Source organism: Carlito syrichta, unplaced genomic scaffold (assembly GCF_000164805.1).
Source record: "Carlito syrichta isolate Samal-C Ts95f unplaced genomic scaffold, Tarsius_syrichta-2.0.1 Scaffold103341, whole genome shotgun sequence".
Taxonomy (NCBI): Eukaryota; Metazoa; Chordata; class Mammalia; order Primates; family Tarsiidae; genus Carlito; species Carlito syrichta.
In genome coordinates, this window is record NW_007047437.1 from 472,896 (window position 1) to 485,715 (window position 12,820).

General features: G+C 36.0%; 1 protein-coding gene and 1 pseudogene across 3 annotated transcripts in view; both read right to left on the reverse strand.

Annotated features, from left to right (window-relative positions):
* CNTN1 (contactin 1) overlaps positions 1-12,820 on the reverse strand; it is a 370,935-nt gene that overhangs the window by 328,617 nt on the left and 29,498 nt on the right. The window lies entirely within an intron of this gene.
* Positions 1,801-12,651, reverse strand: LOC103267773 (annotated as a pseudogene).

Below are 12,820 nucleotides of genomic sequence, written 5' to 3' on the forward strand. Positions count from 1 at the left end.
GTTATATTCCTTCCACCATGTCTAGCACTGCTTTTTTTTTTTTTTTTCCTATATGTCTTGCCATGGATTGGTCTATTTTGGTTGCCTTGTCACAGGACAAATATTACATTAACAATGGCATTTCCCCTTTTTTTCCTAATTTTTAGGGTTCAGCTTCTGCTTTTGATAAATTTTGTCTTCTTTATTTTCCTTGTGTATTTTCTTACTCTCTTTTCCATATTTTTACTCAGTTTAATACTTAGTTTACTTGTTCTTAGTCCTTAGTATGTCTGTGGCATAATCTTTTTTTTATAATCATTCAAACTTTTAAATCTCCCTTTACATTTTTATATTAATATTTATATTGCAAGGCATTACATTCACAAATGTTATAGTTTGATTAAAAAAATCACACATATACCCTCACAAACCTACACCAGTCACTTCATGAAATGATGAAAGTAATAAAAGTAATGAAAACATTATTTTAAAACAATATATATTGTTTTAAATATGTTTAAAAATAAGGTCTGAGGCACTCTAGAAAAGATGTTCTCTTAAAAGTACAATGTGTCATTGGTATGATATTAAAATGCAAGAAAGTCACCAGATACCCTGTACATTCTAATAATGCCAATTACTTTAATTAAGATCTGCTATGTCTTCACTGGATGCACTCCTATTTGGAGAACTGTGAAAAGGAACACAGATATTGGGCAGTTGAGATTATTCTAATGAGGTTGCCAACTATGTCAAAGTGAGGTGTGTTTTCAGCACACTAAAGGACAGCTGCATCCCTACTACAATCTCTATCAGGTTGCCTAACATTCAAATCTAACAACCCACTTGACCTATTACACTCACAGCTGGAGACACATCAGAACTCTTTCTTCATCCTCCTCTACAGTGTATCCTCCACCCTTTTCTGAGCATCCCCAAGGTATGCCCATTGAAATAAAATAGAGAAAGGAGGAAAAGGGGCTTCTCTCTTTCTTCTTATTACCAAATAGAGTTCTGGAATAACAATGTATTACAAAATTCTCTCCCAGCAACTGCCAGCAACCACTGGGAGCATGTCCACTTTGTCACAAACTAGGCTTTAAAACTCCTGATGACCCTCTTTCAAGTGACTTTTACCACATTCACTCTCTGACACACACAGAGTCTACACTTGAAGAGAAGTCTCATTGAGTGAGTGCTTTTCTACGCACAATTACAAGGGTAAATAATTAACATAGGGGAGAGGAAGGGCCGATTTCCCAGCCAGGAATTAAATTACTATAAACTAAAGGTTCATTTATGACAACATATAACACTGTCAGAACAGAACCAACATAAATCTCAGATCACGTAGTGTTCAGTACTTACATATGTGGAATTTAAAGTGTAAACATACATATTTCCATATATATGAAATTTAAAAACCTGGTGCAACACATATTGTTAAAGTTTCAAGAATTCTCTTCTCCAACATTCAAATGGAAAGCAGTTGGCTCTTGACAGCCAGTGTGTAGCAATAATAAATGCAACTAGAAGCAGATTTAAGTAAAAGTGCTCAAACTGCAAATGATAAAACAGGGGTGCAGAAAGATGAGGAGGGGGGCAGCTTTGAAAGGAGTTGGGCAATGTTTATTTTATTCTTCTCAGTTTTTTCAGACCCAAGACAAGTTCTTGAGGATAAGTATCAAATGTCATAGTCCCTTCTTACCTGTAGACAAAACAAGTAATTAAAAATCCCCTCTTCCTTTCTGTACGATCAATAAAATGCACAGTAGAGTAAGAAGGTCTTATTGAGATGTACCATCTTGGAAGATATTAAAACTAGGATATGAAGTGAGGCCACATGCTTTCCAAGTCACCAGGTTAGGATTTCACAGCCAGGGTCCACCAGCAGGGTGTGATTGTACTGAGCAGACTACTTTCTTTGTCTTGTCATTGCAGTCCAACCATCTGGCCAGGTTTTATCCTGCCATACACCTTCACAAATCATTGGCTCAACTGTAAACACATGGCCCGACTTCATCACTCCAACTGCTTTATTTTTGGCATAGTGGGGTGTGTTGGGGGCTGTATGAAAAAGCTTGTGGATTCCGTGCCCAGAATAGCTTCAAACAACTGAAAACCCATTTGCCTGGGCATGCTTCTGAATATTGTTTCTCAGTTCTCCGTCTTGAACACCAGATTTCACAGCGTTGATGACTTGCATCAAGCACATATATATGGTCTGAATGAGTTTCCATGCTCCCTCATCGACATCTCCAAAATAAAATGTCACATTCAGGTCCCTGTGACAACCATTGCAATAAAGAGTAATAGTCACATTAACAATATTGCCTTCTTGCAAGGGCCATCTGTCTGGAATTCCATGGCAGATGACTACATTCAGTGAAGTACAACAAAACTTTGAGAAATTATAATAACTCAGGGGAGAAAGATAGCAAATTTCTTGCAATGTGTGCTAGGTGTACAACCTGATCTATTCCTTCAGTAGTTACACCTGGTTTAATCATCTGGGCAGCAATATCCAAAACTTCTCTAACAAGTCTACATACAAGTTACATCCCGTCTATGTCTTCAGATGAAAACAATTTGCTTTGAGAAGTACTTTTAAGAACCTATTCAGACTCAGACCTTCCTAAGGGATGATCAGTATAATCTTGTTTTTGACTATGTTAGTACTGCACTTGTGGTCATCAGTGAAGCATGTAGTCTGAGTTTACCAGTACATTGATAACCTGCCCGTGGATCAGTGTTAATATCACCTTCTATAGTCCAGGAAGACACTTCTTGCTTTGCTTTTTCATTCTTTGCTTTCTTATATAGTAGCTCGTGAGTAGACCAACTGCCTTTAAAACAGCCTGCAAATGGAAGTGCAAGCAATGAATGTCCAGCTTAATGCAGGTGGGACACTGAAGCTAGTTTGGGGGGCTGTAGCCATCTGTCTTCTTGGCCACCATGCTGCCTGCCTGCGGGAGGAGTACCTCATCCAGTAAAAGGAGGAAGCAGAAAGCTGTTGCATAATTTTATATGTAGTTTTAATCTTTCATTATTTTTTAAGCATGATATAATTGTAGAAGTGAGTATTTTCCTAGGAGTTAATTAAGAGAATCATTTATCTCAAATATAAAACTGGTTGCTTTGGCAAATACTGTGAGTGTTTAAAGCCATTCCAAATCTCCCTTCTCATTTGCCTTTCTTTCTTATAGAATGTGGACAGCTAAAATTCTCAAAAAAGTCCTTGTAACAAATGAGATATTAACAGTACTTGCTGGGGAGTACCACCAGGAAAGCTCTACAAGCAGTCTACAGAACTTACTAACTGGTTGGCTTTTTATTTGGTCTTCTACTCTTCCCCTTGTTCCTGCCTGTATTGCAATCATTTGTCCAAAGGTTTAGCGGCCATCTTCAACATGAGAGTGAAATAACACACATAGAATACTATAGCAGGAGCAGAGAACAAGCAGAGATGTTTAAGAAAGTCCTGGAACTAAAGCAGAGGTCTAATCTGACTGCCTCTGGACTTCTTGTTTTATTGAATGAATGAGTGAATGAATAATAGAATAAATAAATAAATAAATAAAAATAAAGCCTCTTCTTGTTTAAACCACTTTCGTAAGGTTTTCTCTTTCTTGTAGCCAAAATTAATCTTAACTAAAAGCATGACTGTCATAGAAGTCAGTCCCCCACCCAGATTCTTTTTTTACTGTTCAATGCAAATGTCTTCCAGCTACTCTCTGGCAACTTGGCCGGTACTAAGAAGAACTGCCTTGCCCTGGGCATGGTACCCCAGACAATGGTTAAGTAATAAGACTAATAAGATGGTAAAAAAGCGCAGCTCCCTTGCATGAAGGCATGAAGGCAGCCCACATTTTCTATTAGGAATGACTAAGGCTAGATTTCAATCTCACCCCAACATACACATTCAATTCTAATTCCCTCACAGATTTGTCCTGAATGTGCTCCCTATATCATTTGCTTCTAGGGAATGCTGCCTAATTCAGCGAGTATCTATAAGTCAGTTTTCTTCATAAATTTCCAGTTTTACTCTATTATAAAGGATGTGGCATGTGCAGTTTTTACTTCCTGGGATTTTAAAACAATTTCTCAGGCAACCTCCTCAGGTCCCCTCCCACTGTGGGAGATTTCCTGTCCTCTCAATAAATCCTGCTTTCAAAAAAAAAAAGAAAATTCTCTATGGACTAGTATGGGATGAATTTTGTTTAGATGCATGGGCATATGAAAATATGGTGCTCGGTGTTTTTCTCTAAAGTTATCAAGCTTGAATATATAAGCTAATTTTATTAGTATTAACTCTTAAATTTAGTATGTTCATATTTATTATCATCTGGGTCTCCTTGTATTTAAAATAATTTGCTTTAGTTTTAAAAATTGCATATGGCCGGGCTCGATGGCTCAGCCTGTAATCCCACGCCTTTGGGAGTCTGAGGCGAGTGGATTGCCTAAGTTCGAGGGTTCAAGACCCGCCTGCGCAACTTGGCAAGACCTCATTGCTACAATAAATCAAAAAATTAGCCAGGCGTGGTAGCGCGCACCTGTAGTTCCAGCTACTTGGAAGGCTTAGGCAGAAGGATCGCCGGAGCCCAGCAGGTTGAGGCTGCGGTGGCCAGGAGTGGCCACTGCACTCCAGTCTGGGTGACAGAGTGAGACTCCAACTGAAAAAAAAAAAAAAAAAATTGCATATGTATTTTCTGACTCAGGTACATTTGTTTATTATCTGTGATGCAAATTTTCTTGCCATTTATAAAATTAGTCTTTTATATTTATATTACCCTCTTTGCTTTGAATTCAGTTGAATATTTTCATTTGGCTACTGAAATGACTGTTTCATTTGTTATTGTATTTGTCTGACATTTTCCCTCATTGTACAAACCTTTATGTCATTGTAAATGACTTTTAAACTTTTCTCTTGTAAATAGCATATATCAGGAATTTATTTATTTATTTTTTGTCTGAATCTTACAGCCTTTCTTTTCTTCTTATTTTCCTTTTTTTGGCACTGTCTTTGCAGAGGTGTCGTTAGCCATCATTTTTATTATATTATTTCACACATTTTTCTCTTAAATATTTCCTCATGCTCCTTTTTATGATTTTTTTTTCATTTCCGTGACTATTTTAATTCATTTTTCTGTATTTTGTCTAGTGATTTTGAAGGGAAAAATTCTTTTTCATTCCAACAGAGTTTTTGTTTTTTATTTTCTGGATATTATTAATATCAAAAAAGGATTGTTGACTTCTTTTTTACCAACTCTTTTTGTGTGTGAGAAAGCAGGATTTATTGAGAGGATAGAAAAGCTTCCACAGTGGGAGGTGACCAAAGAGGGCTGACCCCAACTTTCTTTATATATACTACTATTTAAAGCATGAATGTGATTTTTAAATTGCTTTACATTTTTATTTTACCAAAATATTGTTATATATGTTTTTTTAATCACATCAACAATAACAAAAAATAATTATGTCCTAATTTGGAGGCCAGTCTTTTTTTTTTTTTTGAGTCAGTGTCTCACTCTTTCGCTCAGGCTGGAGTGCAGTGGCACACTCATGGCCACCCCAGTGTTGACCTGCTGGGTTCTGGCGATCCTTCCGCTTCAGCCTTCCAAGTAGCTGGAACTACAGGCACTGTGCCACCACGCCTGACTAATTTTTTGATTTATTGTGAAGATGAGGTCTCTCCAAGTTACGGCTGGTCTTGAATCGTGGGCTCAAGCAGTGCTCTCACTTTGGCCTCCCAAAGTGCTGGGATTATAGGTGTGAGTCACCATGCCCGACCCAGTCAAATTTATTTACATCTGTTTGCCACCTTCTTTTCCCCTACCTGTTCATAAAACAAAGTTTTTATTATCCTTGAAATGTAAGATAGTTTATCACATCTAAGAATTGATTTATTTTCATTAGTTATTCTTATACTTTGTTTGTCACTTATGAAAAGTTTCCTTCTATTGTTTTAAAGTATTGTATCTCCTGCTTGCTCTAGTCTTTTCTTTTTTTTTTAATTGAATGTCTGTTAAATATCTATAGAATCTCAAAGATCTGGCTTCCATGTATCAAAAATTGCACTGAACAAATTTAAACAGTAAAGGAAGAGTTTATTCAAGACTATTGCAAAGGAAGAAAGAGATTAAACTCAACTCCACTGAAACAACACATGGGAAAGATTTTGAGAGGTGGGCCAAGCTAGTGGATGCATACTGGAGGATGTTAGCAGGAAGGTTGGTGGTTAGGGCATCTGTGTTTGTTGATTGGTACTTATTTAAATTAGCCTCCTACTCTTCCACAGAAACTGCTTGAGGGATAGGGGTGCTGTCTTCCATGATGACTACATTTGAAAGGGATGGCTCCCAAGTCCTTGAGAAAGCTATCCCTGGATTGTAAAACTGAATAAAGGCTAGGAAAAAATGTATATACATCTCAAAGGGACAGAAAAAGAATACACAGTTACAAGTTTTCTAAAGTAAGTCCTCTAGAAAAGGGAGTTCTGTGGCCTAGGACTCAGGAAGAAGCCTACCTAAAATTAGTCACACTGAGTGGAAACTAAGTCTGTGTTGGACACATGTCATTTGTTACTTTGGTCTTTTTGTATTTTTCTGAGTTCCAGGAGAATTTTCTTTAGTTTGTCATCTACATTACTGCTTTGGTAAAATTCCATCAATGATCTCTATTTTCATTTGGATTTTAAATTGTACAGTTGTATTTTTCTTTCCATATAATCTCTGGTTTCAGATAATTTTTTCATCATGGTTTTTAGTCTACCTTATATGGAAAAGTTTGTCTTTGATTTATTTTTATACTAATGGAACATATTCTAAAATTCTCTATTGTGTGTTGTAGCCACCAATGCATAAGATTATACACTTTCTTATTTATGAATATCATTATCTTTTGAACTAAAGTAAGTGTTCTTTTTTTGTTCGTGATCACAGAGGTTTGTCTGTGCATTTTCAATACTGAGTGATGGATTCTGCCAAAGAACTTCTGTATCTATTTCCAAATTTTCCCAGTACAAATGAAAGAAGGGAATAGTTTTCAGTTACTTTACATTCTTTTTGCTAAGCAGGAGATGCAGTAGCCTAGGATTGTAGTAGAGAAAAATTAAGCTAAGTTGGAAATCAGGACAGAATCTGTCATGCTATGTTGAAGGTGAGTTTTCTTTTTCTGTGTTTGTTAAAGGAGCCATTAGTTGGCTGTGTTGAGCCTCTAATCCATACCTAAAAGATACTCTTGTAGAATTCCAGGGATTGCAGTGGTGTTCTCTCTTTGCCCCTTGAATATGCCAGGATCTGCACACACTTGGCTTTTAAGAGGAAGGCTCAACAAACTACTACTAGTGGCTTGGGCCAATTTATTCACGAGGCAAGCACAGCAGGCATAGTGCCTAGGGTCTATGTTACTTTTAGGGCTCCATAAAGTATCCTAATTTGTCTTAAAATTTGAATTTAAAAAGCATAATTATAACAAATACAACATAATCAATCCTGCCTGGATTATATAATCTGTATACCGTATAATTTTCAATAATATTTGTCTTTGTACCATATAATTTGTAAATCTCTCTCTTCTCTTTTTGTTAAATGGAGGAAGGGACTCCCCCCAGAAAATAGAAGTGCCTAGCGTCCATTAAAGTTATAATGTAGCCCTGCTTTTGTCTTCCACTTTTAGATGAGCCATTTTAATATATACAGAGATTTTTTTGTAGTTGTAGTTCCTTAAACTTAATATAACTTCACTCTATCTAGCAGAACCACATCAGAGTTTCTAGTTGTGAATATTATCTGTTGCCATATATCCCACTCCACACCCCCCTGTATTATATTCTGTTGCTTATTGTGGTAAGATACTTATAGGGCAAAGGGTGTGATCACCTTATGCATGGATTAAATAACGTAGCTATAAAACTTGAAGTCATTCAGGAGTAATTTCATTAATAAGACATCAAGTGTTTTGTAAGATAAGACATTTTAAAAAACAAATCTGGTAATAAAATATATTTTCTTTCAGAACTCAAAAGACACACAGTCAAACAATATCTGTATAGCCAAATTCTGGTAGTTAAATGTAGAAATCTTCTGAGAGTCATCTGAGAGGTTTTCAGGTTAATAAACTGAAGGCATAAAGCAGCTGAGGTTGGTTTCTTCACCAGACAATGTTGGGAGCCAGCCATGGAGGCCTGGTTGCTGACAAAGTCCAGGGGGCTGAAGACCCTGGGTCGCAAAGCGAACCTGGACAGCTGAGACCCTTGCTTCTTCTACTTTTGTTATTAGTGCAGCTGAAAAGTTCTGTACAGTCTGAGGATGGAAAGCAAAATTCCACTCAAGCCTCCACTATCCCTTGCAAAAAGGAAAGAGGGGAATTCATGAAAAATTACCTTCCCTTTGTTAAGGAGGCTTGTAATTCTGGTTAGAGATTGTAACTGAGATGACTTGAGCCCTGGAGGCCCTTTGTTTTACAAATATTAAAGCTCATTCTCCCTGGCAGGAAATAATTAACGTAGATTGTAAACACCAGGTGTGAAATTAGGGAAAACTAGTCAGGCCAACTTGGGGCTAAGAAACCTTGAAAATGTTACTTTACCCCAGCTAGTTGCAAATTGCTGCGTAAAGGTCACAGGTGTGACTTGTTAATCTATGTGATAATTATAGTGCTTAGAACTTGGTAGTGATTTATAATGTAATAGTTATAGGAATAAGTAAGTTCTGTATGAACATTAAGAAATGGTAATCATTAAAAAATGTTAGAAGTTTATAAAATTTATAGTTTAGGATGATATTGTTTTAAGATCAAAACAAGATGAATAAAGATACATTGCCTGTCTGGTCCATTAAATTGTAACTGATTGCCTTGAAAACAAAAAACATGTAGGGTATAAAAGGAGTTCGAAAAGACAATAAATCGGCATTTGTCCTGCTTGCAGCAGAGTCAGTGTCCAAGTTTTTCTCCTGTGCTGACGCTGTCCCTCTTTCAGGAAACCCTGACCCGCTGGAGCTGGACTCCGGCAAGACAATTGCTTCAGTTATTAGAGATTAAATCTTAAAAGATAGCTGGGCTCGGTGGCTCAGCCTGTAATCCCGTGCCTTTGGGAGGCTGAGGTGAGTGGATTGCCTGGGATTGCCTGAGCCCGTGGGTTCGAGACCCACCTGGGTAGCAAGACCTCATCTCTACAATAAATTAAAAAAAAAAATCAGCCGGGCGTGGTAGTACATGCCTGTAATTCTGGCTACTCAGAAGGTTGAGGCAGAAGGATCGCCGGAGCCCAGCAGGTCGAGGCTGCGGTGGCCGGGAGCGGCCACTGCACTCCAGTCTGGGCGACAGAGTGAGACTCCAACTCAAAAAAAAAAAAAAAAAAAAAAGATTAGGGAACAATTTAGTCTATCAAAGGGAAAACGAATATGCAATGAAAATAATTCTCTTGAGTAGCTAAGAATTATGTAGAATTACAGAGCCTAAGAATATCTTCGTCCACTGAACCCAGATGAGAATAACTCCATACCAAGGAGCATTTACTGCTTGCTTCCACTGTGCCAGGCATCTGCCAGTAGGTGCATTACCCAATATCATTGTCTAACAACTCTGTGTGGTAGCTACTTTTATTATTAATATTTTACAGATAATAAAGCAGGCTTACAGATTTTTAAATAACTGGACTTAAATCAAATTTAGTAAGGGAAGAAGTAAAAGCCAACTAAATTCTATTTGGTTCTTTGCTCTAAGCTTATTACATTGCTCCGTCCTCAAAATAGCTTTCTTTTACATGGAAAGAAGAATACACTTGTTGGAGAGCTTTTTCAACATTTTACTGTTTTATATTTTTCCTTTGGTGTATGTACAGAAGTTTTCTTATTAGCTGTGGTTTTGCTGTATTTTATTAAATAAATTCAGACAAAGAAGAGGGAACAAATTCTACTTTCTGAAAACTCTAACATCACTAGTCATTCTAATCTAATACTACTTGTCTCCTGTAATACAAAATTCATACTATATATTATATATAAAACATGGTTTTATATTGTGTGAATGTGGATATCTACCAACTGGTAAACTTTTAGTAACTATATTTGACTATCTTTTTAAGGGCAGTGTTTCCTGTCATACCTCAGTAAACTACAAGCTGCTGGAAGGCAAGGACACTAATTTAGAAATTGATAATCTCCTTCCCAAAGCTTATAGGGTCAAAGGTGTTGAGACCTAGATATTTTTTAGAATGTATTAGAAATTTGTAAGAGTTTATACCTGCCTGGAATAGCAACATGTAATCAAAGGTATCTATAATTTTTCAGTAAGAATTGTAAACATTCATACCAAGTAGAATAAATAAATAGCCTTAGACCAGTTCAATTCAGTTCAGGTCAAGATCAGGTTTTGTCACCAAATGAGTCACAAAAACTGCATGTTTAGTTTGTATTTCAGAAGTATAAGAAGGGAAATATGTACCTGTTCTTCTTTTGTATGTAATTACATGGTGTCTGTTAGCTGATGGAAAAGTCTGTTGCTCCCCGCACCTTAACTTAATGTAATATGCCTCAATTCAGCACACAGAATTCTTTATAATAGATTGTAAAAGTGAATGTGATTATCAAAGTCAAATTCTTCTTTGGCATTTCTTTCTTTATATAACATAACTAACTTTAAAAACTAGGAAAAAGATCCAGTATAAAAGAAATAGGAAGTGGCCCTGAGTATTTCTAAGTCATCATGCATGTTGCTGATTTAATTGACATTTCTGGCAGGGAATGTGATAAGAAATATGAAAAATTTTTCACTTGAGCTTGCTATGAAGGAGGACTGAAATGCAAAGTACTGGATCCTTTATATGAGCATCATTGTCTGAAAAATAATTCTAATAAATGAGGACATCTAGATGAACTGTGATGCTTGGGATTTGGAAAGAGGAGAGGATCAACTAATGTATTTAATTGTCTTTGCAAAGAGCAAAATGTATTTTCCTTTCTTAATATTTTAACATGATCATGGCTGAATTTTAGCTTAATTAATCTGACAAATATTTAAATATATACAAAACATTTTTTTATGTTATTAATTTTTCTAAGACATTTATAATAGAATTCAATTATTTGGCAACCATATTTCTTTGCATTCAAATAAAATTCAGTTATCAAAAACACAAAACAAATAGTCACACAAACTATATGGTAACTGACTCTGTACCTTAATTCATTGACTATACTGCTTTATTCTTATGTGTGAATACACACACATTACAACCTTTGACATGGGTAGCTATTATTTATACTGAGATCTATCTACAGTATTCACCAATGAAACAAGCCTACTCTGAATTAAATTCTTGAAAGTCAGTGAAAAAAGCTAGAACTAAAGAAACCAAGCTAGTGCTAATAAAAATGTCTTTTGAAACCCTTTCGATGCTGACATACGTTAGGGATAAATTTAAGTAAAGATGAAAGAGTCATTAGTAGACTAGTCTAAAAAAGCCACATTTATGAATGCCAAAGGATTAAGACCAGCAAAATAGATCTTTTAACTCTAATCTTTTAACTTTCCCTGGCACTGACACATGGTAAATAATAGCTTTGCTGTCTAAGATTTGCAGTAATGTAGCAAGTGCATTTATGTCCTTCATCTGAACCATGCAAGAGTGCATTAAGCACATAAGAATAACATATTTTATTGATCTCAAAGCACAATGAGATAAGGTGTATCACAGTTCCACATGGAATCTAGTCAAGGTTCCAGTCCTGATTCAAAGTTGGAAATTCTTTCAGTAGAAGTCACTGCTTCTTTTCTTTCAGTTGCTGCATTTAGTAACTCTATTTTATATGCTAGATCATCAGGTTAAGAAGGACTGCTATTTAGAAGTTGCTTATAAGATAGTTTAAAAATTATACAGCAAATTCTTGGGCTAAAAGAAGTTCATGGTATCTAAATGATTAGACCTATATATAAAGCTTCCCTAAATATCACACTCTGAAAACACAACTATCATCAATTTTAAATCAAAGTGACTATGATTTCATCTTTCCATTGTGTTCACATATTGATTTATTTAGCATGCTCTAATATTATAAAAAAAGAATATCCATAAATATGCATCATTCCATTTGGTGAATCATTAACTGTTAACTTTTCCATATTGAGCACATTATTTCTTACTGCATAAGCAACACTTCTACTTTCAAAGGACAAATAACTATATAATTAACTTTTACTGTCTAGTGTTTTCAAAGTTTTGAACTGAAATATGTAGGTAATCTGACAGTGCTGATTTCAAATAACCTCTAATTAAAAATTTAAGCCCTCACGTCACCTAAAGTAAAGGGGAAAAAAATGCTATGAAGCTATCCACCTAAGGACACCTTTGGGAAATTTGCTCTGATACAAAGAAATTCCAGATTTCTGTCACATGGATAGCTAGTGCTCAGAAATGCTTAAAACAGGGCTTTCAAGTAAAGACAACAGTAGAGCCAGGGAAACCTTTGAAGAATAGGTGTGAAGTCCCTCAAATGTAAGATAGAATCACAGCCCTATCACATATTGACTCTAAATTTGTAAGCTCACTTGACCTCTATTCTGTTATACTGCTGCAACAGGACTAACTCTTAGGACACTTCCAGCCATTGCCCTTAGAGACTCTTTTCTTGACTGTTGGGATAGACATAAATCAACACGTTCTACAGACATGATCGCAGGACTGAAGCTAGTCCTCAGTGTTGACTGGAAGCCACCTGGGTTCCTTAACATAGAAGCACTGAAAAACCTTCAGAAACCGGAAGGAGGATATTTAATATTATCCAGTATATTCCTGGCTTCAAATAAGAATGCATGCTATTTTTTTTTTTTTTTTTTTTTT